This window comes from Geotrypetes seraphini, chromosome 2, assembly GCF_902459505.1.
Source record: "Geotrypetes seraphini chromosome 2, aGeoSer1.1, whole genome shotgun sequence".
NCBI lineage: Eukaryota > Metazoa > Chordata > Amphibia > Gymnophiona > Dermophiidae > Geotrypetes > Geotrypetes seraphini.
In genome coordinates this window covers 521972697-521997613 of record NC_047085.1, presented here as the reverse complement: position 1 = coordinate 521997613, position 24917 = coordinate 521972697, and the positions used below count along the sequence as shown (strand labels likewise).

Genomic DNA, 24917 nt, shown 5'->3' with positions numbered 1-24917 from the left:
GTGCTTCCCCCTCGAGCCATTTCAGTAGAACACACTTCAGGGCATCAAGGACAGTCCACTTAATAAAGGTAGCAGCCCCCACTCGGGCGAGGGCAATAATGAGGGATAGCTCCAAACAATAGTAAAGGCGAGCGTCGAATCGAAATGTTCCAAATACGCTCCACAAATGTAAAAACAGCAGGCCAAAAAGTCTGGATGTGAGAACAAGTCCAGAACATGTGACCCAGGCCTGCATCAGAAGCGTGGCGGCAGTTTCACGAAAGCCCGAGAGATACGCCCTCCTGGGAGAGATGTACAAGCGAAAAATCAACTTATAGTTGTTGCTCCCAAAAGGTAGTATCTTTTCGAAAGGCAGGTAACCTACGGACTGCCTGGAGAAGCACATCATCAGGCAAATCAATTGCAAGGTCACGGGCCCAAGCTTCCCGTGGGGCGGTGAAATCAAACATGGGGGACTCATCTTTCAAATGGCGATGATGGAATTGGTAAATGCCGTGGATAATAACTCATGCAAAAATCTAAAGGGCAAAGAAGAAAGGTAATGATGAACTTGCATATAAGCAAGTTCATCGGCAAAATTCTTCGGCAAAGAACAATACAGACTCATAGTTCAATCCCTAGTCCTAAGTCTACTGGACTATTGCAATATCCTCTACCTTCCTTGTCCCACCTACCTAATAAAACAACTACAGACTGTCCAGAACACTGCCCTCAGACTGATCTATTCCCTTCGAAAATTTGACCACATCACCAACGCCTTCCTAGATTCACACTGGCTTCCAATACAAGCCCGCATCCAATTTAAGCTATATTGCATATTATTCAAAACATTAAACGGAACGGCACCCTCTCACTTAAACAACCGCCTAAATAGGAACCTCTATTCCAGACAAAGGAGAACCCAGTCCCCTTTCTCCTACCCCCCTTATAAAGGAACTAAGCGCAAAAAGATATACGACAACCTACTAGCAACACATGCAGCTAAATTGGACCCCTCCATCACCAACCTACTGACAGCTTCAACTGACCTCAAAGCTTTTCGAAAAGAAATCAAAACCATACTATTCAAGAAATTTATCCTAATTTCCTACCCCACTCTTCTCCCCTCTCTCCCCTTCTTAGGATCCTCCCTTCAAAATGTGATTTAGACCTAACGCCTTTAACTGTATTCCTCTTCCTGAAAACGTCCAGCTATCGTTTAGATGTATTAGGCCCAACGCCGTTAATTGTATTCCTATTCCTGGAAATGTCCAGTTATCTTTTTGTTGTAATCCGCTTAGAACTGCAAGGTACAGGCGGAATAGAAGTCATTAATGTAATGTAATGTAATGTAAGCAAAGTAATCATTGGGTGGGAGACCAAATTCATCGCTCAGTCTGGCGAAGGATTTAATTTTACCATCATCATCAACCAGGTGAAATACGTAATGAATGCCCCTTGTTTCCCACCGAGCAAAACTTAACCCATCAATCCCTGGTAAAAAGGAGGGATTAAAACGTATAGGTAGAAAAGGAGTGACTGAGGCAGAAAGAGAGTGAAACTTACAGACCCAGCGCCAAACCTTCCACAAGGGACGATGTAGCACCTTCGCTGAGAGAGACTCAGGCATAGGTGAGGGAAGCGAGTGGAGATAAGCACTAAAATGAGTAAAGCGAAAACAATGAAGTTCCAAGTGGGTAGCAGTGAAGATAGAAGTCCCTCTGAAAAAAATCATTGATGTGGCGCATGCCACAACCAATGGTTAGATAGCGAAGGTTCAGTAAACCCAATCCGCCCTTGTACCATGGAGCCGCCGCCCGTTTGTAAGGGAGACGGGGCCTCTTCCCTCGCCAAAGAAATCGTTGGACTAAACGTTCTAATCGGCGTATCATTCCAGAGATGTCAGGAACAAAGGAAAGAACCTGAAAAACATAGAGCCAACACGGAACAATAAGCATATGTACAAATACACACGGCCCAAAAGCGAAAAGGGTAGATTTCCCCAAAGCTGCAACTTATTCTGAAGAGCCAGAAACAAAGGCTCCACGTTCAATCGATATAAAGTGGACAAATCCAAAGGAAGGAGCACTCCCAAATATTTCAAAGAAGAATCAGCCCATCGAAGGGGGAACACCCCCCTCCAAGAGTGACGAAGGTCGGGGGAAGAAGGCAAAGCAAAGGACTTATCCAAATTAAGTGAAAGACCAGAGTAAAAACCAAACTCAGAAAGAAGATCTAACGCAGTAGGCAGAGAAACCTCAGGTCGAGTGAGGATTAAGAACAAATCATTGGCAAAAGCAAGAGTCTTCAACTCGATCCCCCCAATTCGGATGCCCTGAACTGCAGCAAATCCCCTAAGAGTACAAAGCAACGATTCCAAAGCAATCAGAAAAAGTAAGGGGGAAAGGGGGCAGCCCTGCCGAGTACCCCCAAAAATAGGAAAAGAATCAATCCTGGTTCCATTAATCAAAAGGGAAGCCCTCGGGTTACAATAAAGTGATCTAATCGCATCAAGATAAAAGCCACCCAAACCTATATGTTCTAGAGAACGAAACAAAAAGGACCAGACGACACTATCAAAAGCTTTGGACGCAATCAAGACTGACAAACAAAGCCGGAATACTATGGGAACTACAATGGGCGATAGCAAAGAGAACCTTGCGAACATTACAAACCGATTGACGGCCCCGGACAAACCCAACCTGGTCTTCGTGGATAAGATTGGGGAGATGAGGAGCCAAGCGATCAGCCAACATGCGGGAAAGAAGCTTAAGGTCCACGTTGATCAAAGAGATCGGACGATAGGAACCCGGGTCATCAGCCGCTTTACCAGGCTTCAGTAACAAGGTAATAAGAGCCTCGTTAGCGTAACGCGGAAACGAACCCTGAGCAATAGCAGCATTGAAATAAGCCAGTAAGGGACCACAAACATGGGAAGAAAGAAGACGATAAAATTCGCCCGAGAAGCCATCCGAACCCGGGGCTTTACCCGAGCGAAGGGCCTTAATCATGATGTCTAATTCCGCCGCACGAAACGGTCTATTAAGGGATGACGCAACCGCCTCCGGCAAAACCGGAAGGCCCGAGGATTGAAGGTAGTCAGTCAACAAATCTGGAGAGACGGTAGCAGGCACATCATACAATTGACGTAAAAAATCAAAAAGAACAGCAGAGACATCCGCCTGACTAGTCACCGTACCCCCACCCGGAGCCCGAAGTGACAAAATCGGCTTCTTGCAGGTGGTAGCCTTCACCAAACATGCCATAAGGCGCTCAGGCTTATTCCCAAAGCGCTGAAAGCTATGTGTATAGTAAGCCGCCCATTTTTGAGATCGAGAATGAAGCAGTGAATTGAGAGCTGCCTGAGTTGACAGATAACGTTCTCTAGTCTGCATGGATGGGCGAGATTGAAAAGACCGCTTAGCAACACGTAATGCCCGTTCCAGGGCAATGATACCACCGTGGATACGTTTATTGCGGGTGCTCAGAAAGGATATAATATGTCCTCGAAGCACAGTCTTGGCGGCTTCCCAAAATAAAACAGGATCATCCAGATGGGGAGCATTATTAGTAACATAGTCCTCCCATTGCGCCAACAAAAAGGTTTGAAATTCTTTATCATGAGCGAGGTAGGACGGGAAACGCCAATGAGGCGCCCTAGAATACGTAACGTCCAGGTGAACATCCACCCAAATAGGCGCGTGATCAGAGATATTCAAGGGACCAATCTCAGCGGAAAGAACCGAAGAAAATAAAGTAGAAGAAAGAAAAATATAATCTATCCGGGACCAGGTATTATGGGCCCGAGAAAGGTGAGTATAATCCCTAACTTCAGGATGAAAAAGGCGCCAAGGATCAATCACCGAAAAAGTATCACAAAAATCGGAGAGAAGACGACCCTTAGCTCCCAAAGATGCAGAGGGGGAGCCAGATTTATCCAAAGTAGGATCCAGAACCAAATTAAAGTCTCCCACTATAAGAAGTGGATCTCCAGAAAAACGAGAACAGAGACAGGTCAACCGTTGTAGAAAGTCAGATTCCGACGAGTTAGGGCCGTAAACCACAAGTAAGAGATAGGAGCGATCTCCCAAGGTCAAACGCAAAAGCAAGTATCTACCATCAACATCTTTGTCAAGAAGCTGCACACCAAGGGGAGAGGATTTACGAATCAACACCGCTACACCACCATGGCGACCCGAAGAGGAGGCAAAATGAACCTCCCCCACCCAGGAACGGGCTAACTTAAGATGTTCCGCGTCCGTCAGCCTAGTTTCCTGCAAACAAGCAATATCCGAGTGATAACGCTGTAAGGCAGCCAAGATTTTGGATCGCTTAACCGGCGAGGTAATGCCCCCAACATTCCAAGAAACAAGCCTAAAAGGTGTACTCAGGTCAGTAAGTCAAGAAAAAAGAGATGCAGGAAGGAGAAAGAAAAAGTGAGAGACCGCCCCAGGAGCCCAGCCCCACCCAGAGCAGCGTGATCCAATATACTGAGTAGCCTGAAACTGTTAACAAAGACAAGACAATTATCCAGAAAACCAAACCCCCATACCAAAGGAGGACCCTCCACCCCCCAAACATACAACCCACCCACCCCTATCCCAGCAAACCCCATCCCCAACCCTCACCCCATCCCCCCACAGTCCCACACTCCATCCCACTAGAGCAGGAAGGAGAAGGAGTCACGCAAAGATGTGAACAGGGCCCCAAGGCCCCCCAGTCCCAATCCCACCCTCTTCAGAGCTCACCCACCAAATATTCAAACTGTTCAAAGGAGCCCACATACGTATCACACCAGACCAGCCCACGCCACTCTCATCCATCTAGCCACTAGAACAAAAACACCAGAACTCACAAAACCACAGGTGTGGGAGAATCTCAGGCAAAGCAGCGCCACCAGGCACCCGGAAACAAGAGAGATCTCCCCATAACACAAAGGAAGAGTGGCTGTAGAGTTCCATGCAGACATCCACTGAAGCACTCATACCCATGCTACGGCCACTCACACAAAATCAGCTCCCTAGGTGAAATAGCCCCCAGAATCCTAACAAAGAAAGAAAGACATAAAACTCCCCCCCTGAAATCATACCCACCAGTGACAATCACACAAGAACCACAACCCGATGCAACCCCCCCCCGTCCGTACCCCAAACACACAAAGCAACAACGCACCCATACAAAGCAGAACTAGGAGGGTTCAATTAGTCCAAAATGGGTCCAAATGTGCAAAAGGTCCAGGAATGCAAAAAGCTGCAAGATGGTCATTAGTCAGGCACTTCAACACCACATGGGGACCCTCGCAAGGCAAAGTCAGCAGCAGCCATGTCCGGAGCGACACAGGCCCTGGCCTCTAGCTAAGCGCCAAGTTTTCAGAAGCAAGATGAGAGGACCAGGCCATCGATGAACACCGCAGATATCCAACGAGCTGCTGGGGCTAACAGGGCAGGAACCCCGGCTCCGGAGCCGTAACTCCAAACTCCGCCAGAACCATCAGGTAGGGCTCCAAAAAACAGAAGGGCCCACAAGTTGTAACAGGCAACAAGCCAACAAACATACTGCAACAATGATACTGAGACCAAGGGTGAAAGGCAATACAGCGTCGAGCAGTGGCCTTCAGGTCTACCAGGATAAGGTTAGAAACAACAACAGCAACATCTGGGTAGCCCAAGCTCTGCACTTATGTAGCGCCAGGTCCAATCACCACAGAAACAGCAATCACCAGCAGAGAAAGGAAAGCCTCAGGTGGCCGAGGAAGGCCCAGCCTCCCTCGGCAGGGAATCCAAGTAAGCCTGAGCCTCCTCCGCTGAGGTGTAACTTTTCCACCCCGCAGTAGTCCAGATCCGCAGTTGTGCTGGGTAAAGTAGCTGGAAACGGTGCTGGCGGTCAAAGAGAAACGCCGGCTGCGCTCCTGCAGCGCCGGAGAGTAGTCCTGGAATAGACGAACCTGGGCACCCTCAAAGGTGAGGAGATTGCGCTTTTGGCGGTATTGTTTCATTAGCTCCACTTTGTGTGCGGAGTTATGCACCTTGAAGATGGTGACCCGGGCTCTAGTGTGGTCTTCATTACGCCTCCCAAGGCGGTGGGCTCTATCCAGCCGCAAAGGCCCCATTCCATCGGGCAGGGCCAAGGCAGTACACAGCCAGGACTCCAAGGTGGCATGCAGCCGAGACTCGGACACCGTCTCTGGCAGGCCAATAAGGCGGAGATTATCCCGTCTCGAGCGATTCTCGAGATCTTCGATCTTGTCCGCCTGCCGCACCAGTTGTTCCTTAAGGGAGGTCAGGTCTGCCGCCGATGCAGAGTGGGCCTCCTCCACGTGCGCCACTCGGGACTCCAATTCCCCGGTCCGTCTAGTTGTCTCAGAGACCAGGGACTCGAGTGACGTCAGTTGGCCCCGATAGTTGTTCGAAGCGAGCATCCAAGGCTCGCACGATCGAGGCAGAGAGCGCCGCAATGTGGGCCGCAGACAACGGGAGCTCAGACCCAGAGTCCGACACCCCCGCCACCATCTTAGAGTCGGGACGCGGCATGCGCGCCTCTCGGACTCTCGTCCCTCGGGTCACTTTGCCGCCCTTTACCGGGCTGGCTGGTGGAACAAAGCGGTCCATAAACAAGTCGAGTGATAAATGAAGAGGTCGACGCGAAAATTCGCTCTCAGTAAGGCACAGGAGGACCCGGAGCCCCGGAGCTCGAGCAGAGCACGTCTTGCTCGGCTCAGCACATCACGTGACTCCCGACAAGATAATTATTAACGGCTTTATATTGGTGTAGAGAGCCCTCGAGCGCGGTAATGGCTTCATGATGCTCATCCAACCTCATTTCCGATTCCATCAATCAGAGATTTCATCCCGTAAGTCACTAAGGTTGTCAATTCTGAGTGCACAGCCTCGAGATCAGTTTTCATTTCCTCCAGCACCAGGTCTGTGTCGGTGAGCGCCGTTGCTTCGGACTCCGCATGGGTTACGGGGAATCCGCTGCCATATTAGGAGGAGCTGAGGTCTTCTGTGTAATTGAGTGGTGCAAGAGATTAAATCCTCTCACCCCGACCCTCTTTTTTTCATCTCTGTAGCCGAATCTTGCAGAGAACCACTTCACAGAGTGCCTGAACTGCAAATTTCCATTGAGAAGCACCATAAATATGCTATTTAGAACTGAGTCCTGGAGAGTTCTCGACTCAAGCTCGAGTTAGATGACATCACATCCTCCCATCTAACACATTTCATTTCCATTTGAATTAATATCATAGTTTAAACTTACTGATATAGGATTTGAGGAACTCATTATATCTAAAGGGGATTAAAGCAGACTGACAGCAAGTAAGACTAATCTCAAGATAACATGTCTAGCCTGTGTAGCGGCTTCTCATTAACTATCTGAAGCTAAACATTCTTCATTGTAATTCATTATAATTCTCCATTATATCAATTTCTTAGCTGTGTTTTTCTGTCCTCTGGGGGTAACACAGCTTCCCTTGTTTAAAAGCAGACTGAAAACCCATCTTTTTGATATAGCGTTCAATCCATAACCCTACTCCTCTGCCCTCCAACCCAGTCAGCAGATTAACCCTTCCCCTTCACTGAATCCATGACATTCTGTTTAGATTGTAAGCTCTTTTAATGGATACTTGGAAAACGTTGAGATTTATAAGTAAATTAACACCTATCCCAATAAACAAATCAACTAATCAATCTCTATGGATAAACTCCAAGATCAAAATTGGCGGAGCTCAAATCCTTTGGAAGAACTGGATTATTGCAGGCATTAGATCTTTGGATGACGTTATTTCAGAAGGTAAACTGCTGGATTTTTCACAATTGCAACATAGATTTGGTCTTAATAAAACACAAAGTTTTAAATGGTTGCAATTGAAGCAGGCCATTCAGGTTGGGTTCCCTGAATGGAAAACATTAAATAATCAATATAGTTTAAAGTTCTTATGTTTTCAAGCAGACTTCCTAGGACATCAAGCCGCATTGTGGTATAAATTAATATCTGGATATTTGAATAAAAAACCAAAAAATGGTCTAAGAGATATTTGGAGCATTGAGATTGGACATCAGATTAATGCATCTCAATGGCCACTAATTTGGTCTTGGAGAATGGGATGTACAGTGTCAGCATCTATGAGACAAACTTGGTTCTTTTTATTACATAGAGCTTTTTGGACCCCTACTCGTTTGCAAAAATTAGACAGTTCTAAGTCCAATAAATGCTGGCACTGTAATCTGGAACCAGGGACTTTAGATCACTTACTATATCATTGTCCCTACATTAAAAGTTTTTGGAATTCAATTTGGCCACAAATTAATAAATTGATGGAAAATCATATAGCAATATCATATGATACAGTATTATTTGGAATGATGATGAGGAAAAAAAGTCAAATTTCACCAGAAAATAACAAGCTTTTATTAATTATGACAGGGGTTGCCATTAAGCATATAACCAATAATTGGAAGAATTATAATAACCTAAATTATACATTTTGGTGGAATACAATATGTCATATATTTAAAATGGAAAGAACAATAGCAATACAAAGAGGGACATATACTAAATTCATAAAAATATGGGGGCCATTGACAAAATATTGCAATGAATAATTAGTAGGATTTTTCTTCTTCTTTTCTTCTTTTAAATATCTTCTTTGTGACACACATAGAGGGGGGGCAGTGAAAATAATTTTTACATAATAGACTATAATATGATATACAATATGTAATGTATGATTGAAAAGTAATAGAAGGGTGGGGGGAGGGAGGGGGGATAAAATACATTTAGAATATAATGTATTAGATATAAAAGTGATATTGTGTATTTATCAATTGTATTTTAATATTTTGTACACTTTATGTAAAAATTGAAAATAAAAAATAATATAAAAAAAAAAGATTGTAAGCTCTTTGGAGTAGGGACTGTCTTCTTTGTGACTCTGTACAGCACTGTGTACGTCAGGTAGCAATATAGAAATAATTTATAGTAGTACTGTAGTAGTATTAGTAACAAATTTAAGGGATATTAACCATCAAGTTTCACTCCAGTGTGGATTATCAGGTGATTTTTGAGGTTTTGCTTAATTCTAAGCTTTTAATACATACAGTACATGTAAATGGTTTCATTCTAGTGTGGATTCTGATGCTTGGTTCATGTTCCCTTCTCACTAGAGCTTTTTCCAAACTAAGTTCATGAAATTGATTTAACACCTACGTGGATTATCAGGTGATTTTTGAGGTTTTGCTTAATTCTAAGCTTTTAATACATACAGTACATGTAAATGGTTTCATTCTAGTGTGGATTCTGATGCTTGGTCCATGTTCCCTTCTCACTAGAGCTTTTTCCAAACTAAGTTCATGAAATTGATTTAACACCTACGTGGATTATCAGGTGATTTTTGAGGTTTTGCTTACTTCTGAGCTTTTAATACATACAGTACATGTAAATGGTTTCATTCTAGTGTGGATTCTCTGATGTATTGTTAGTGTTGCCTTCTTAGGAAAGCTTTTACCACACTCAGTACATGAAAATCGTTTCACTCCTGTATGATTAAGTGATTTTTGAGGCTAGAATTCAAGGTGAAGCTTTTATCACACTCAGTACAGGTAAATGGCTTTACTCCAGTGTGGACTTTCTGGTGTATTGTGAGGTTTACATTCAGAGCATGTACATTATTTTGCTTTTGAGTGGATTCTCAGGTGTTTGGTGAGCGCATGCTTCTCAATAAAGGTTTTGCTACACTTAGTACAGGTAAATGCTTTCACTCCAGTGTGGACTTTCTGGTGCATTGTCAGTGTTGCCTTCTTACAAAAGCTTTCACCGCATTCAGTACATCAAAACTGTTTCACTCCTGTATGACTCATTAAGTGACTTTTGAGGCTAGACTTCACAGTGAAACTTTTATCACATTCAGTACATGAAAATGGCTTCACTCCTGTGTGGATTCTCTGATGTATTGTCAGTGTTGCCTTCTTATAAAAGCTTTCACCGCACTCAGTACATGAAAACTGTTTCACTCCTGTATGACTCATTAAGTGACTTTTGAGGCTAGACTTCACAGTGAAGCTTTTATCACATTCAGTACAGGTAAATGGCTTCACTCCTGTGTGGATTCTCTGGTGGCGAGATTTACTTTCTGACTGAAGCTTTTACCACACTCATTGCATGAAAATGGCTTCACTCCTGTGTGGATTCTCTGATGTATTGTTAGTGTTGCCTTCTTATGAAAGCTTTTACCACACTCAGTACATCAAAACTGTTTCACTCCTGTATGACTCATTAAGTGACTTTTGAGGCTAGACTTCACAGTGAAGCTTTTACCACACTCATTGCATGAAAATGGCTTCACTCCTGTGTGGATTCTCTGGTGGCGAGATTTACTTTCTGACTGAAGCTTTTACCACACTCATTGCATGAAAATGGCTTCACTCCTGTGTGGATTCTCTGATGTATTGTTAGTGTTGCCTTCTTATGAAAGCTTTTACCACACTCAGTACATCAAAACTGTTTCACTCCTGTATGACTCATTAAGTGACTTTTGAGGCTAGACTTCACAGTGAAGCTTTTATCACATTCAGTACAGGTAAATGGCTTTACTCCTGTGTGGATTCTCTGGTGGACTTTGAGATTTACTTTCTGACTGAAGCTTTTACCACACTCAGTACACGTAAATGGCTTCACTCCAGTGTGGTTCTTCTGGTGCCTTGTGAGTATCTTCTTTGCAGTGAAGCTTTTACCACACTCAGTACATGTAAATGGCTTCAAGCCTGTGTGGACAGTCTGGTGTCTTGTGAGGTGTTCCCTCCTTATGAAGTTTTTGCCACACTCACTACAGGAAAATGGTTTCATTCCTGTGTGGATCCTCTGGTGTATTGCGAGGGTTCCACTCACTCTGAAACTTTTACCACACTCAGAACATGAAAATCGTTTCACGCCTGTGTGAATGGTCTGATGTAGTGTTAGGTATTTCTTCTGTCTGAAGCTTTTTCCACACTCAGAACATGAAAATGGCTTCACGCCTGTGTGGATGGTCTGGTGTCTTGTGAGTGCTGACTTGTCATTAAAGCTTTTACCACACTCAGAACATGAAAATGGCTTCACACCTGTGTGAATTGTCTGGTGTTTTGTGAGTGCTGGCTTGTCATTAAAGATTTTCCCACACTCAGAACATGAAAATGGCTTCACACCTGTGTGAATTGTCTGGTGTCTTGTGAGTGCTGACTTGTCATTAAAGATTTTCCCACACTCAGTACATGTAAATGGCTTCACTCTGGTATGGGTCTTCTGGTGCTTTCTGAGTATACTTTTTGTGGTGAAGCTTTTACCACATTCATTGCATGAAAATGGTTTCACTCCTGTATGGGTTCTCTGGTGTGATGTGAGGTATACTTTCTGACTGAAGCTTTTACCACACTCAGAACATGAAAATCGTTTCACGCCTGTGTGAATGGTCTGATGTAGTGTTAGGTATTTCTTCTGTCTGAAGCTTTTTCCACACTCAGAACATGAAAATGGCTTCACGCCTGTGTGGATGGTCTGGTGTCTTGTGAGAGCTGACTTGTCATTAAAGCTTTTACCACACTCAGAACATGAAAATGGCTTCACACCTGTGTGAATTGTCTGGTGTCTTGTGAGTGCTGACTTGTCATTAAAGATTTTCCCACACTCAGTACACGTAAATAGTTTCACTCCTGTATGGGTTCTCTGGTGTGATGTGAGGTATACTTTCCGACTGAAGCTTTTACCACACTCAGTACACGTAAATGGTTTCACTCCTGTGTGGATTCTCTGGTGTATTATGAGTTTTGCTTTCACAGTAAAGCTTTTACCACACTCAGTGCATGAAAATGGCTTAACTCCTGTGTGGATTCTCTGGTGGCCTATTAGGTTTACTTTCCGACTGAAGCTTTTACCACACTCAGTACACGTAAATGGTTTCACTCCTGTGTGGATTCTCTGGTGTGATGTGAGTTTTCTTTTCAAAGTAAAGTTTTTACCACACTCAGTGCATGAAAATGGCTTCACTCCAGTGTGCATTCTCTGGTGTTCTCTCAGGGTTCCCTTCTCACTAAAGCCTTTTCCGCACTCAGTACATGAAAATGGCTTCACTCCCGTATGGATTATCAGGTGAATTTTGAGATTTGCCTTTTTACTGAAGCGTTTACCACACTCAGTACATGAAAATCGTTTCACTCCAGTGTGAATTCTCTGGTGTATTGTCAGTGTTGTCTTATCACGAAAGCCTTTACCACACTCAGTACACGTAAATGGTTTTATTCCAGTGTGGATACTCTGGTGTGTTGTCAGGCTTCCTTTCTGACTAAAGCTTTTGCCACACTCAGCGCATGAAAATGATTTCACTCCCGTATGGATTATCAGGTGAATTTTGAGCTGTTGCTTACTTCTGAAGCTTTTACCACACTCAGTACATGTAAATGGTTTCACTCCTGTGTGAATTCTCTGGTGTATTGTGAGTGTTGTCTTATCACGAAAGCTTTTACCACACTCAGTACATGTATATGGCTTCACTCCTGTATGAATTATTTGATGTCTTTTCAGTTCATTCTTTCCATAAAAGCTTTTCCCACACTCAGAACATGTAAAATGTGTCTCTTTTAAGCAGGTTTTCTGTTCTCCCTTTTGACTGGAGGTTTCCCCACAGTCCGTACATGTAGATGATCTCTCTTCAGTATCAGATCTCTGATGTGGTTTCAGAATTGAACGATCACTGAGGAATATCTCACATACATCACAGGAACATCTTTGATCTCTCATCTGGTCCGTCTGGTCTTCCTCTGTCTGTGTGATCTTGAGCAGAGCTGACTCTCCTGGTGAATATTTTTTATTTTGATTTTTTTCCTTCTCTCCCCAGTTCTCTTTCTCTCCTTCTGATAACATCTTTACTCCTTCCGGCTTCTCACTGAGCTTCCAGGGATTATTTTTAGGGTCATCTTTTCCTAAATCAAAAAAGGGCATTGCATATTATTGTATGACTAAAACCTTTGAACAAGTTCAGTAATACAAAACCCCTTTGTAAATTTACCACCCACTCACTGCTCAGAAAGCAACATTTCCAAGTTGATCAGTACCAGAGATGCAAATAAGAGTGTGTGATCATATTCAAGTCAATATTTAAAAGTGCTTTTTTGGTCTTTCCACATAGGTATAAGAAAATCCATGCTGAGCCTGGGCCAATCTCCATCAAGTCCATCATACTCTGTCCAACCTAGCCCCTCTGGTCACAAGTGCCAGGCAGATCCATAGAGTAGATCCAGTTCCTGGCTCTCCTAAGTCTACCTGACTAAAAATCTTTTTATGGACTTTTCCTCCAGAAACTTATTCTAACCTTTTTTGAACCCCTCTATATATATTTTTTCTTTTTATTTATCAAATTTTTCATACAATTAAAGAACAGTAAAGGATAAAGATATACATCAAAAGGGAAAAAGAAAATATATCATAAGTATGTAATATAAATCTTTCTAGCCCACATTAATTTGGGGGAGCCACCATAAGATCAAATATAATTAAAGGAAATAAGATATCAATCTTGAGAAAAGATTCAACTATAATTATAAATAAAAATCCAACTAAGAAAACAGAAATCTTCCCCCAAGTTATATCATTCTAGTTTTTCGCTTCTTATTCTCGGATTCCTTTTTAAGATCAGTGAATAACTAGTTTACTTTGGGGTCCTTTTATCAAGCTTTGGTAGGGATTTAAGACGCAATGGGGGTTAGCGCATGATGAAATGTCCGACACGCTAACCCCACTAGTGCGGCTTGATAAAAGGACCCCTTTATCTTTCTCTTGTTCACGAAAACTTAACAATTGCTGAGCTGTGTGGGGGTCCAAAAAGTAAATTCCTTCTCTTGTATTTTGATTATACACTTACAAGGAAATTTTAGGAAAAAAACTAGCGGCCTGAGCTAAAACCCTAAGTTTTAAGGGAAGAAATTCCTTCCTTCGCATTTGGGTAGCTTTAGCCACATCTGGGAATATCAATAGAGTATCACCACAGAATTTTGTTATTTTGATTTTGAAATATAATTTCAGAAGTAAATTTTTATCTAATTCACTTAAACAAGTCATCTAAAGAACATAAGAACATAAGTAACGCCTTCACTGGATCAGACCCTAGGTCCATCTAGTCCGGCGACCCGCACACGCGGAGGCCAAGCTAGGTGCTCCCCAATGGAGACCTTGATTACCCGTATCCCTCAATGTGATTTGCAAGAAGTAGTGCATCCAACTTGCGCTTGAATCCCAGAATGGTGGTCTCCGTCACAACCTCCTCCGGGAGAGCATTCCAAGCTGTGTGAAACAGAAGTTCCTGCCATTTGTCCTGGGCCTGCTGCCCCTCAGTTTCAGTCCATGACCTCTAGTCCGTGTCACATTTGACAATGTTAATAATGATGTTTCTTGCTCTATTTTGTCTATTAGTATTTTAAAAGTCTCTATCATATCCCCTCGCAGTCTTCTCTTTTCGAGGGTGAACAATCCCAGTTTTACGAGCCGTTCATTGTAGCTCAGATTCTCCATACCTTTTACTAGCTTCGTGGCTCTCCTCTGCACCTTCTCCAGCAGGGTTATATCCTTCTTTAGATAGGGAGACATTACATTACATTAGTGATTTCTATTCCGCTTGTGCCTTGCGGTTCTAAGTGGATTACAAATTAGAAGATATCTGGACATTACCGAGAGAATTATATAACAAAGATTCAAGTACAGTTGAGAGTTACAAATTGGAGGATATCTGAAGTTATCCGATGGAATTACATAGTAAAGATTCAAATAATTACAGGAAACAGTGGAGAATAACAATATAATCGGGTAACTCAAGAGGATTACCTAACATTGAAGGGATAAGTTTATTGGATACATGTGGTAGATGCTTGTTTAGCGGTCTGGATATTTTTTTGGTAGGTATGATTCGAGGAATTGACTAGTGTGTTATTCACGGGGGAGAAAGCATGTACGAGTGGGAGGAGATTAGTAAGTAAGGACGTGTTTTTTGAATAGAACTGTTTTGATTTCTTTTCGAAACACTTTGATGTCTGTTGTTTCGATCATTAGTTTGGTGATGGTGGGGTCAATTTTCGCTGCCTGTGTCGCCAGAAGGCTGTCGTAAAGTTTCTTACGTCGGGTACCATTATGAGGGGGGAAGGTGAATAGGTTCCGAGTTCTCCTTGATCTGGGTGAGTGGTAGCGGTGTAGGCGGTTGTTTAGGTAGCTGGGGGCAGTGCCATGGGTTACTTTAAATAGTAGACAATAGAATTTGAACTGAGTTCTTGCTTTTATCGGAAGTCAGTGCGCATCTACATAGGCGGGAGTGATGTGGTCAAATTTGTTAAGTGAGTAGATGAGTCTGATGGCTGTGTTTTGAACGGTCTGTAGTTGTTTTATCATGTTGTTTGGGCATGGTAGGTAGAGGCTGTTGCAGTAATCTAAGGTACTAAGTATGAGGGATTGAACAATGAGCTTGTAGTGTTCTTTGGTAAGGAATACTGTGTTGGACACAGTATTCCAAGTGTGGTCTGACCACTGCTCTGTAAAGCGGCATTATGACGTCCGCCGATCTACTCGTGATCCCCTTTTTTATCATGCCCAACATCCTGTTTGCTTTCTTTGCTGCCGCTGCGCATTGAGCCGACGGCTTGAGGGTCCTGTCTATCAGTACCCCCAGGTCTCTTTCTTGTTCGCTCTTGCCCAAAGTTACACCTAACATTTTATAATCATGTTCCTTGTTTTTCCTGCCCAGATGCATGACTTTGCATTTTCCTATACTGAACTTCATCTGCCACTTTTCCGCCCATTTCTCCAGTTGGTTCAAATCTTTCTGTAGTTCTTTACTGTCCTTTTGTGACCCAACTACCCGACCTAGTTTTGTGTCATCTGCTTGTTATTTCTTCTTCCAGGTCATTTATGAAGATATTGAATAAGATGGGCCTAAGAACCGAGCCTTGGGGCACTCCGCTTGTCACCTTCTCCCAGTCCGAGAATTTCCCATTTATGCCCACCCTCTGCAATCTGTTCTCCAGCCATTTGCCTATCCATCTTAGTATGTCCCCATCTATTCCATGGCTTTGTAGTTTCCTCAGAAGCCTTGCATGCGGAACCTTGTCGAACGCTTTCTGGAAGTCCAAGTATATTATATCCACCGGGTCACCACTATCGATGTGTCTGTTCACCTTTTCAAAAAATTGAAGTAAGTTTGTCAAACATGACTTCTTCCCCTTCCTGAAGCCATGTTGACTGGCTCTCATCAAGTCATGATTTTCCAGGTGTTGCACTATGCTATCCTTGATTAGTGCTTCAACCATCTTCCCCGGAACCGACGTAAGACTCACAGGTCTGTAGTTTCCGGTTCTCCCCTTGAACCTTTTTTGAAGATTGGGATGATGTTCGCTATCTTCCAGTCGTCTGGTATTTACCCGGTTCTAATTGACATGTTAGCTAGGGTTTGTACTAGTTTTCCAATTTCAAACTTAAGCTCTTTTAGCACTCTCGGGTGAATTCCATCCGGTCCAGGGGATTTGTCACTTTTTAGTTTGTCAATCTGATAGTATATTTTGTCCAAATCCACATTCACTGTGATGAGGCTTTCCTCAATTTCTCCCTTGAATACCCTTCCTCCTTTGGGCAATGTTGCAGTGTCCTCATTCATAAAGACAGAGGCGAAGAATGAATTTAGCCTATCTGCAATCTGTCTGTCTTCCTTGATACACCCCTTTCTTCCTTGGTCGTCGAGAGGGCCTACTACCTCTCTCGCTGTTTTTTTCCCTTTTATATATCTATAAAAGGGCTTGAAGTTTTTTGCATCTTGTGCTATCTTTTCCTCGTAGATCTTTTTGGCGTCTCTTACCGCCTTGTGACACTTTTACTGGTCGACCTTGTGACAGTTCCAGGCCTCCGTTGTTTTTTCACTTTTCCATTTTTTGAATGAGATCCTCTTATCCCTCACTGCATCTTTTACCTCCTTAGATAGCCAAGCTGGTTTTCCCTTGTTTTTGTTTCTCCTTCCTTTGGATATCTGCGGAATGTAGAGATTCTGCGCTTCGGTGATAGTATTTTTTAGTAGGGACCACGCTTGATCAACCGTTTGAATTTCGGCTGTCCTTTTCTTGAGTCGTTTTTTAACCATGGCTCTCATGCTGTCATAGTTCCCTTTTCTGAAGTTAAAGGTTGTGGTTTGGGTCTTGGTTCTTGGTTGGTTTCCCCTTCCCGATGCTAATTTTGAAATTAATCGTGTTGTGATCGCTTGTCCCCAGCGGTGCCATGACTTCTACATCTGTTGTCCTTCCAGTTATGCCATTTAGGATCAAATCTAGGGTTGCGGTCCCTCTCGTCGGCTCTCCCACCATTTGTTACAGGAAGCAGTCCCCTATCATTTCCAGGAACTTTGTTTCCCTGCCGCAGTTTGAGGTTCCCAGACTCCAGTTTATCCCCGGAAAGTTGAAGTCGCCCATGATCGTTACGTTTCCTGTTCTACAACCATGGTTGATTTCCTCTATCATTTCTGTGTCTGTTTCCTCCATCTGTCCTGGGGGTCGATAATAGAGGCCAATTTTGTGTCTGTTTCGTTTTGTCCAGGAATCTTTATCCAGAGGGACTCCAGTTTATCTTTTCCATCCGTCTCCCCTTCTCTGATAGATTCTATTTCTTCTTGGACATACAGGGCAATACCTCCCCCTTTTTGCCCTGTTCTATCACTTCTGTATAGTTTGTATCCTTGCAATGCTGTGTCACATTCATTTTCTTCGTTCCACCATGTTTCTTTTATTCCAATGATATCCAGTCCCTCTCTTCTTGCTAGAGCATCCAATTCCCCCATTTTGTTTCTTAAGCTTCTGGCATTTGTGTACATATATTTGAGCTCCCTTTGTACTACCTTCCTGGACTTTTTAGTCTTCACATCCCTGTTCGTATCTATTTGTGCTCTTTCTTTGCCTCTTGCAGTTACAACATTCTTTTCCCTTTTATCCGAGCAGCTGCTTGTAGTTCCTTCTCTAGACTCTTTAGTCTTCACGTCCCTTCTTGTATCTATTTGCTCCCCTTTCTTGCCTCTTGCAGTTTCAACATGCTCTTCCCTTTTATCCGAGCAGCTGCTTGTAGTTCCTTCTCTAGACTCTTTAGTCTTCACGTCCCTTCTTGTATCTATTTGCTCCCCTTTCTTGCCTCTTGCAGTTTCAACATGCTCTTCCCTTTTATCCGAGCAGCTGCTTGTAGTTCCTTCTCTAGACTCTTTAGTCTTCACGTCCCTTCTTGTATCTATTTGCTCCCCTTTCTTGCCTCTTGCAGTTACAACATGCTCTTCCCTTTTATCCGAGCAGCTGCTTGTAGTTCCTTCTCTAGACTCTTTAGTCTTCACGTCCCTTCTTGTATCTATTTGCTCCCCTTTCTTGCCTCTTGCAGTTTCAACATGCTCTTCCCTTTTATCCGAGCAGCTGCTTGTAGTTCCTTCTCTAGACTCTTTAGTCTTCACGTCCCTTCTTGTATCTATTTGCTCCCCTTTCTTGCCTCTTGCAGTTTCAACATGCTCTTCCCTTTTATCCGAGCAGCTGCTTGTAGTTCCTTCTCTAGACTCTTTAGTCTTCACGTCCCTTCTTGTATCTATTTGCTCCCCTTTCTTGCCTCTTGCAGTTTCAACATGCTCTTCCCTTTTATCCGAGCAGCTGCTTGTAGTTCCTTCTCTAGACTCTTTAGTCTTCACGTCCCTTCTTGTATCTATTTGCTCCCCTTTCTTGCCTCTTGCAGTTTCAACATGCTCTTCCCTTTTATCCGAGCAGCTGCTTGTAGTTCCTTCTCTAGACTCTTTAGTCTTCACGTCCCTTCTTGTATCTATTTGCTCCCCTTTCTTACCTCTTGCAGTTTCAACATGCTCTTCCCTTTTATCCGAGCAGCTGCTTGTAGTTCCTTCTCTAGACTCTTTAGTCTTCACGTCCCTTCTTGTATCTATTTGCTCCCCTTTCTTGCCTCTTGCAGTTTCAACATGCTCTTCCCTTTTATCCGAGCAGCTGCTTGTAGTTCCTTCTCTAGACTCTTTAGTCTTCACGTCCCTTCTTGTATCTATTTGCTCCCCTTTCTTGCCTCTTGCAGTTTCAACATGCTCTTCCCTTTTATCCGAGCAGCTGCTTGTAGTTCCTTCTCTAGACTCTTTAGTCTTCACGTCCCTTCTTGTATCTATTTGCTCCCCTTTCTTGCCTCTTGCAGTTTCAACATGCTCTTCCCTTTTATCCGAGCAGCTGCTTGTAGTTCCTTCTCTAGACTCTTTAGTCTTCACGTCCCTTCTTGTATCTATTTGCTCCCCTTTCTTGCCTCTTGCAGTTTCAACATGCTCTTCCCTTTTATCCGAGCAGCTGCTTGTAGTTCCTTCTCTAGACTCTTTAGTCTTCACGTCCCTTCTTGTATCTATTTGCTCCCCTTTCTTACCTCTTGCAGTTTCAACATGCTCTTCCCTTTTATCCGAGCAGCTGCTTGTAGTTCCTTCTCTAGACTCTTTAGTCTTCACGTCCCTTCTTGTATCTATTTGCTCCCCTTTCTTGCCTCTTGCAGTTACAACATTCTTTTCCCTATTATCCGAGCAGCTACTTGTAGTTTCTTCTCTGGGGTCTCTTGATGTCCGGGCCATCAACCGGTTGTTGACTGTCGGCTCTCCCCCGATCCTTAGTTTAAAGCCTTCTCAATGGTCTTCTTCATGTTTTCAGCTAAGACTCTCGCTCCTTGCTTGGTGAGGTGTAGGCCGTCCTTCCTGTAGTATCTGCTTCTTCCCCAGAATGCCGTCCAGTTTCGCACGAAGTCAAAACCCTCCTCTTCGCACCATCGTCTCATCCAGAGTAGCCCTAGTTTTAATGACATCTTGGGAATCTTCCAGGAAGTGAGTTAAATCGAACTCAGCAGAAACTAAAAGTTTCCCTGATCTGATTTTACTTTTTTTTTCTGTGGTATATAATAACAATTTTGTATAGAAAGTTTCTGAACCTAATATCTATTTCAAATATTTTTGTAATAAAATCTCTGGAGATATCGAGTGCGTCATGGGAAAATTAACACATCGGAGATTTTTTGAGCGTGACAAATTCTCCATAATTTCCAATTTTGAATGAATTACACAGACATCCTTAACTGCAGAGGTCGATGTCTGTGTTTCAACCAACATTAATCTTTTATCTACCAAGTCTAAATTGGAATCCACACTCTTCAACTTCTTTACAACTTCGACTGAAAAATCTGAAGATTGTTTAACAACTGATCTTAATAAGCTTTCCACAAATCTTTCAAGGTATCCTTTGGTTCCTCTGAGGTATACCGATTATCATCCCTTGAATCCAATAAAGTTAATGCTTTAGGTAATGACATATGTTGTAATTTGGATAAAGTTATTGACTTTCGGGGTTCCTCAGAAGTTTCGCTGGGGGCTACTTTAGGCTCCCCATCATCGGATAATGGTGGAAGGGGTGGAGTCCTTTCAAGGGGACTTAAAGATGCACCCGGAACGGAAGCATACTCTTGGTTAACTTGTGAGGGAGACACTGGTATTAAGTGGTGGTCCATAGGGCCGGCTGTGGCAGGGGTGGAGCTTTTGGGTTTAGCTTTTCCTTTACCCATCAATATATTCACACAAAAATTTTTTTTATCTTACCCAAAGATGGTCTACCCTCTCAACACCTCCTGACTCCTCGTGGCTCCCAAGGGGCAGGGCGTGCCCCTTAGGGCATGCCCTGCGGTCACGCCTTGCAGCTGCAGCAATTTTTCACACAGAGGGGGGGACCCCGATGACATCACTGGAAGTTTTGGTGTAAATGTAAAACAGTGTTTGACAGTTGAAAATTGCCGGTTATGGGGTGGAATCCTCCTAGTCTTCTTTAATATCAGCTGATTGGAGGAAAATCGGGCATGAGGGAACGCCCCATAATGTGAGCGGCTTGACGTTGAAGTTACGTAAGGTGGGGTTATGTGATACAATGCCAGGAGCTCATGAGAAGAGAGGGGAACTGGAATTGTGTACTGAAGAATGGCCTGCAGTGACGTTTTTTGGAAAAAAAAAACCAAACTGACATTTTATTCACTATTTTTATTTTAAATTTTATTTTAAGTTGATTATTTATATAAAGTGTCTATTTAGAGATTGAAAAATAAATTTTATGGGTCAAAACTAATGGATTTATTATTGTTTATGAGTTCATGTTCAATTCTCTGAAGTTAATAGATAAAATAATATCATATTCTATATTATATTATTTTATTGAATCGTTAAACTGAGGCTCAGGTTAGAAAATGTATTAATGTCTATAATTAGTTTCTATTATGGGTAGAATTGAATTCTGTAATATTCGGGAAGGTAAAGGGGGGATATGATTTTAAAGTAAGGAATATGAGTTTCTTATTTCCAATAATATTGTTTAGAGGGTATTGCTTTGATTCTGATGATCATATTATAATTAAAGGAACTTGATAGGGGACTAATTTTAGTCATTAGATATAAATTTTTGAGATGGGTTCAAGATAGAGAATTTGTTAGACATAAGCTGGAAGTATAATATTTGTACTGTTTTTAATTGGATTTATGAGTTTATATTGAAGTGTTATATTAATATATGAATTCATATCATTTATCATATTAATGGATATGGATTCAAAAATAAAAAGGGGAGTAATTTATTTCAAACACTACTGTTCTGAGGATATTGAGAGTGTGATAATGGAGTCTAAGGTGGAAATTATTATGAGAATATTATTTAGTATCTTGGGATGGGTTTAGGATAAAGGTTTTGTCAGATATTTAATGCTTTTAAATGGAGTGCGGATATAAAAGGGTAAAGGTATCACAGGTCATCTTTAAGGATAAATTCCTTTTGAGAACGACAGGAGTTGCTGTTCAACTAATTTTGAGAAATTGGAAAAACTGGGAATCTTTATGGCATATTTTAAAAATGGAACGGATGTTGGCTGTACAGCAAGGGAATTATAAAACATTGAGAAATGATTGTAAGGATTGATCGATACACATCCAGGGGGGAGGGGTACATAATGATTTTTAAATGGTCATTAGTAGTGGATTATTAATCAGGGGCTGGGAGGGTTAAAATGATTGTTTAGGTATATTTATTAGTTCAAAGGGCTTTTATTGTAATATTACTTGTGTGTTTAATTGCTTTGCATTATGACTGAAACTCAATAAAGATTTTTTTTTAAACAAAACCAAAAATCCCAAGAGAATGTTGAAAGAGTAAGCGAAATGACTCGATCATAAGAACATAAGAAATGCCTCCGCTGGGTCAGACCTGAGGTCCATCGTGCTCACGCGGTGGCCCAACAGGTCCAGGACCTGTGCAGTAATCCTCTATCTATACCCCTCTATCCCCTTTTCCAGCAGGAAGTTGTCCAGTACCGTACTCTACCCTATTACGTCCTCTGGAAGCGCATTCCAGGTGTCCACCACACGTTGGGTAAAGAAGAACTTCCTAGCATTTGTTTTGAAATTGTCCCCTTTCAACTTTTCCGAATGCCCTCTTGTTCTTTTATTCTTTGAAAGTTTGAAGAATCTGTCCCTCTCTACTCTCTCTATGCCCTTCATGATCTTGTAGGTCTCTATCATATCCCCTCTAAGTCTCCTCTTCTCCAGGGAAAAGAGACCCAGTTTCTCCAATCTCTCTGCGTATGAAAGGTTTTCCATCCCTTTGATCAGACGTGTCGCTCTCCTCTGAACCCTTTTGAATAGCACCATATAGCACAGTTACTTACCGTAACAGGTGTTATCCAGGGACAGCAGGCATATATTCTCACATGTGGGTTACGTCATCTACGGAGCCCCGATGCGGAAGCATTTTCAAGCAAACTTGATTGAAGATTTAAGTTTGCTCTGCAGCTCCACGCATGCGTGCCTTCCTACTCCACTAGGGGGCGCATCCCCTCGTGGTCTCCAGTTCACTTAACTAGCAAAGAAGCCAACCTCGGGGAGGTGGGCGGGTTGTGAGAATATATGCCTGCTGTCCCTGGATAACACCTGTTACGGTAAGTAACTGTGCTTTATCCCAGGACAAGCAGGCATGATATTCTCACATGTGGGTGACCTCCAAGCTAACTGAAAAGGGATGGAGGGAAGTTGGCAATTTAAGCAAATAGATTTCGCAAAACCGATTGGCTGAACCTGCCATCGCTCCTGGACAGCGAGTCCAGACAGTAGTGGGAGGTGAAAGTATGAACCGAAGACCACGTGGCAGCCTTGCAGATTTCCTCAATAGGTGTGGACCTGAGGAACGCTACGGAGGCTGCCATCGCTCGACCATGCAGTGTGAAACCAGCCTGAGCATAGCAGAAGGAGATGCAATCGGCCAACCAGTTGGACAAGGTGCGCTTGGAAACTGGGTGACCTAACCGGTTTGGGTTGAAGGACAAAAACAATTGCGGGACTTTCCGGTGTGGCTGAGTGCGTTGGAGGTAGAAGGCCAACGCTCTCTTACAGTCAAGAGTGTGGAGCGCCACCTCTCCGGGATGAGAGTGGGGCTTGGGAAAAAACACAGGCAAGACAATGGACTGATTGAGATGAAAATCAGACACTACTTTAGGCAAGAACTTTGGATGAGTGCGGAGTACCACCTTGTCGTGATGGAATACCGTGAAGGGTGAGTCCGCTACCAGAGCCTGTAACTCACTAACTCGCCGAGCGGAAGTGAGCGCAAGCAGGATAATTACCTTCCAAGTGAGGAATTTTGGATGGCATTTGTCTAGGGGCTCAAATGGAGGTTTCATTAGTTGAGCCAAAACCACGTTAAGGTCCCAAACCTCCGGAGGGGGTTTGAGAGGAGGGTGGACATTCAGAAGACCCTTCATGAAGCGAGAGACTAAGGGATGGAGCGAGAGGGCTTTCCCTTCCAGGGGCTGATGAAAGGCCGCAATCGCACTGAGGTGTACTCGAATGGAGTTGGTCTTTAGGCCGGAATGAAATAATTGAAGTAAATAGTCAAGGACTAGAGGGACAGGGACCGACACCGGGTCCTGGCTGTGGGAGGAGCACCAGGTTGAGAATCTGGTCCACTTTTGGGAGTAGCAGGTTCTCGTCGAGGTCTTTCTAGAGGCCTCCAATATCTCCTTGACTGATTGAGACACGGGGAGAGAAGTCAGGGGGAAAGAAACCAAGCATTCAGATGAAGAGATGGAAGATTGGGATGTAACAGCGAACCCTGACCCTGTGATAGTAGAGAGAGAAACCGAGGCAGAGGCAGTGGATCTCTGACACTGAGATGAAGTAGAAGGGAAAACCAAGGCTGGCGTGGCCAGCGAGGAGCAATCAGGATCAGGGTGGCTTGTACTGTTTTCAGGTGGACAAGCGTCCACAGGATCAGAGGAAACGGCGGAAACGCGTACAGGAATCTTCCCTCCCAGTCGAGAAGGAAGGCGTCGGCCTCGAGCCGGTCCTGGGAGTACATCCGGGAGCAGAAGAGAGGCAGTTTGTGATTGTGGGGGGATGCGAACAGATCTATTTGAGGTGTCCCCCACTGTTCGAACACCTGTCGTAGGGTCTGAGAGTGCAGTGACCACTCGTGTGGCTGGAGGAGGCGGCTGAGTCTGTCCGCCAGACAGTTTTGTTCTCCTTGTATGTACACCGCTCGAAGGAAGGTGTTGTTGGAGATTGCCCATTTCCAGAGGCGCAGGGCTTCCCGACAGAGGGGCCAAGACCCTGTTCCCCCTTGTTTGTTTACGTAGTACATTGCTACCTGGTTGTCGGTTCGGGTGAGAACCACCCGGTCGTGGAGCAGATGTTGAAAAGCTACAGCTGCGAGATAGATGGCCCGAAGCTCTAGCACGTTGATGTGGCAGCGACGGTCCTCTGCTGACCACATCCCTTGAGTGCGTAGGCAGTCCAGATGGGCTCCCCAAGCGTACTCCGATGAGTCCGTGGTGAGTACCTTGTTGTGTGGGGGGGCGAGGAAGAGCAAACCTTT

The 24917-nt window shown here is 43.6% G+C and overlaps 1 pseudogene; it reads right to left on the bottom strand.

Moving 5' to 3' along the window:
• Nucleotides 1-9999: 9999 nt before the first annotated feature.
• LOC117354728 overlaps nucleotides 10000-24917 on the bottom strand; it is a 32409-nt pseudogene continuing 17491 nt past the window's right edge.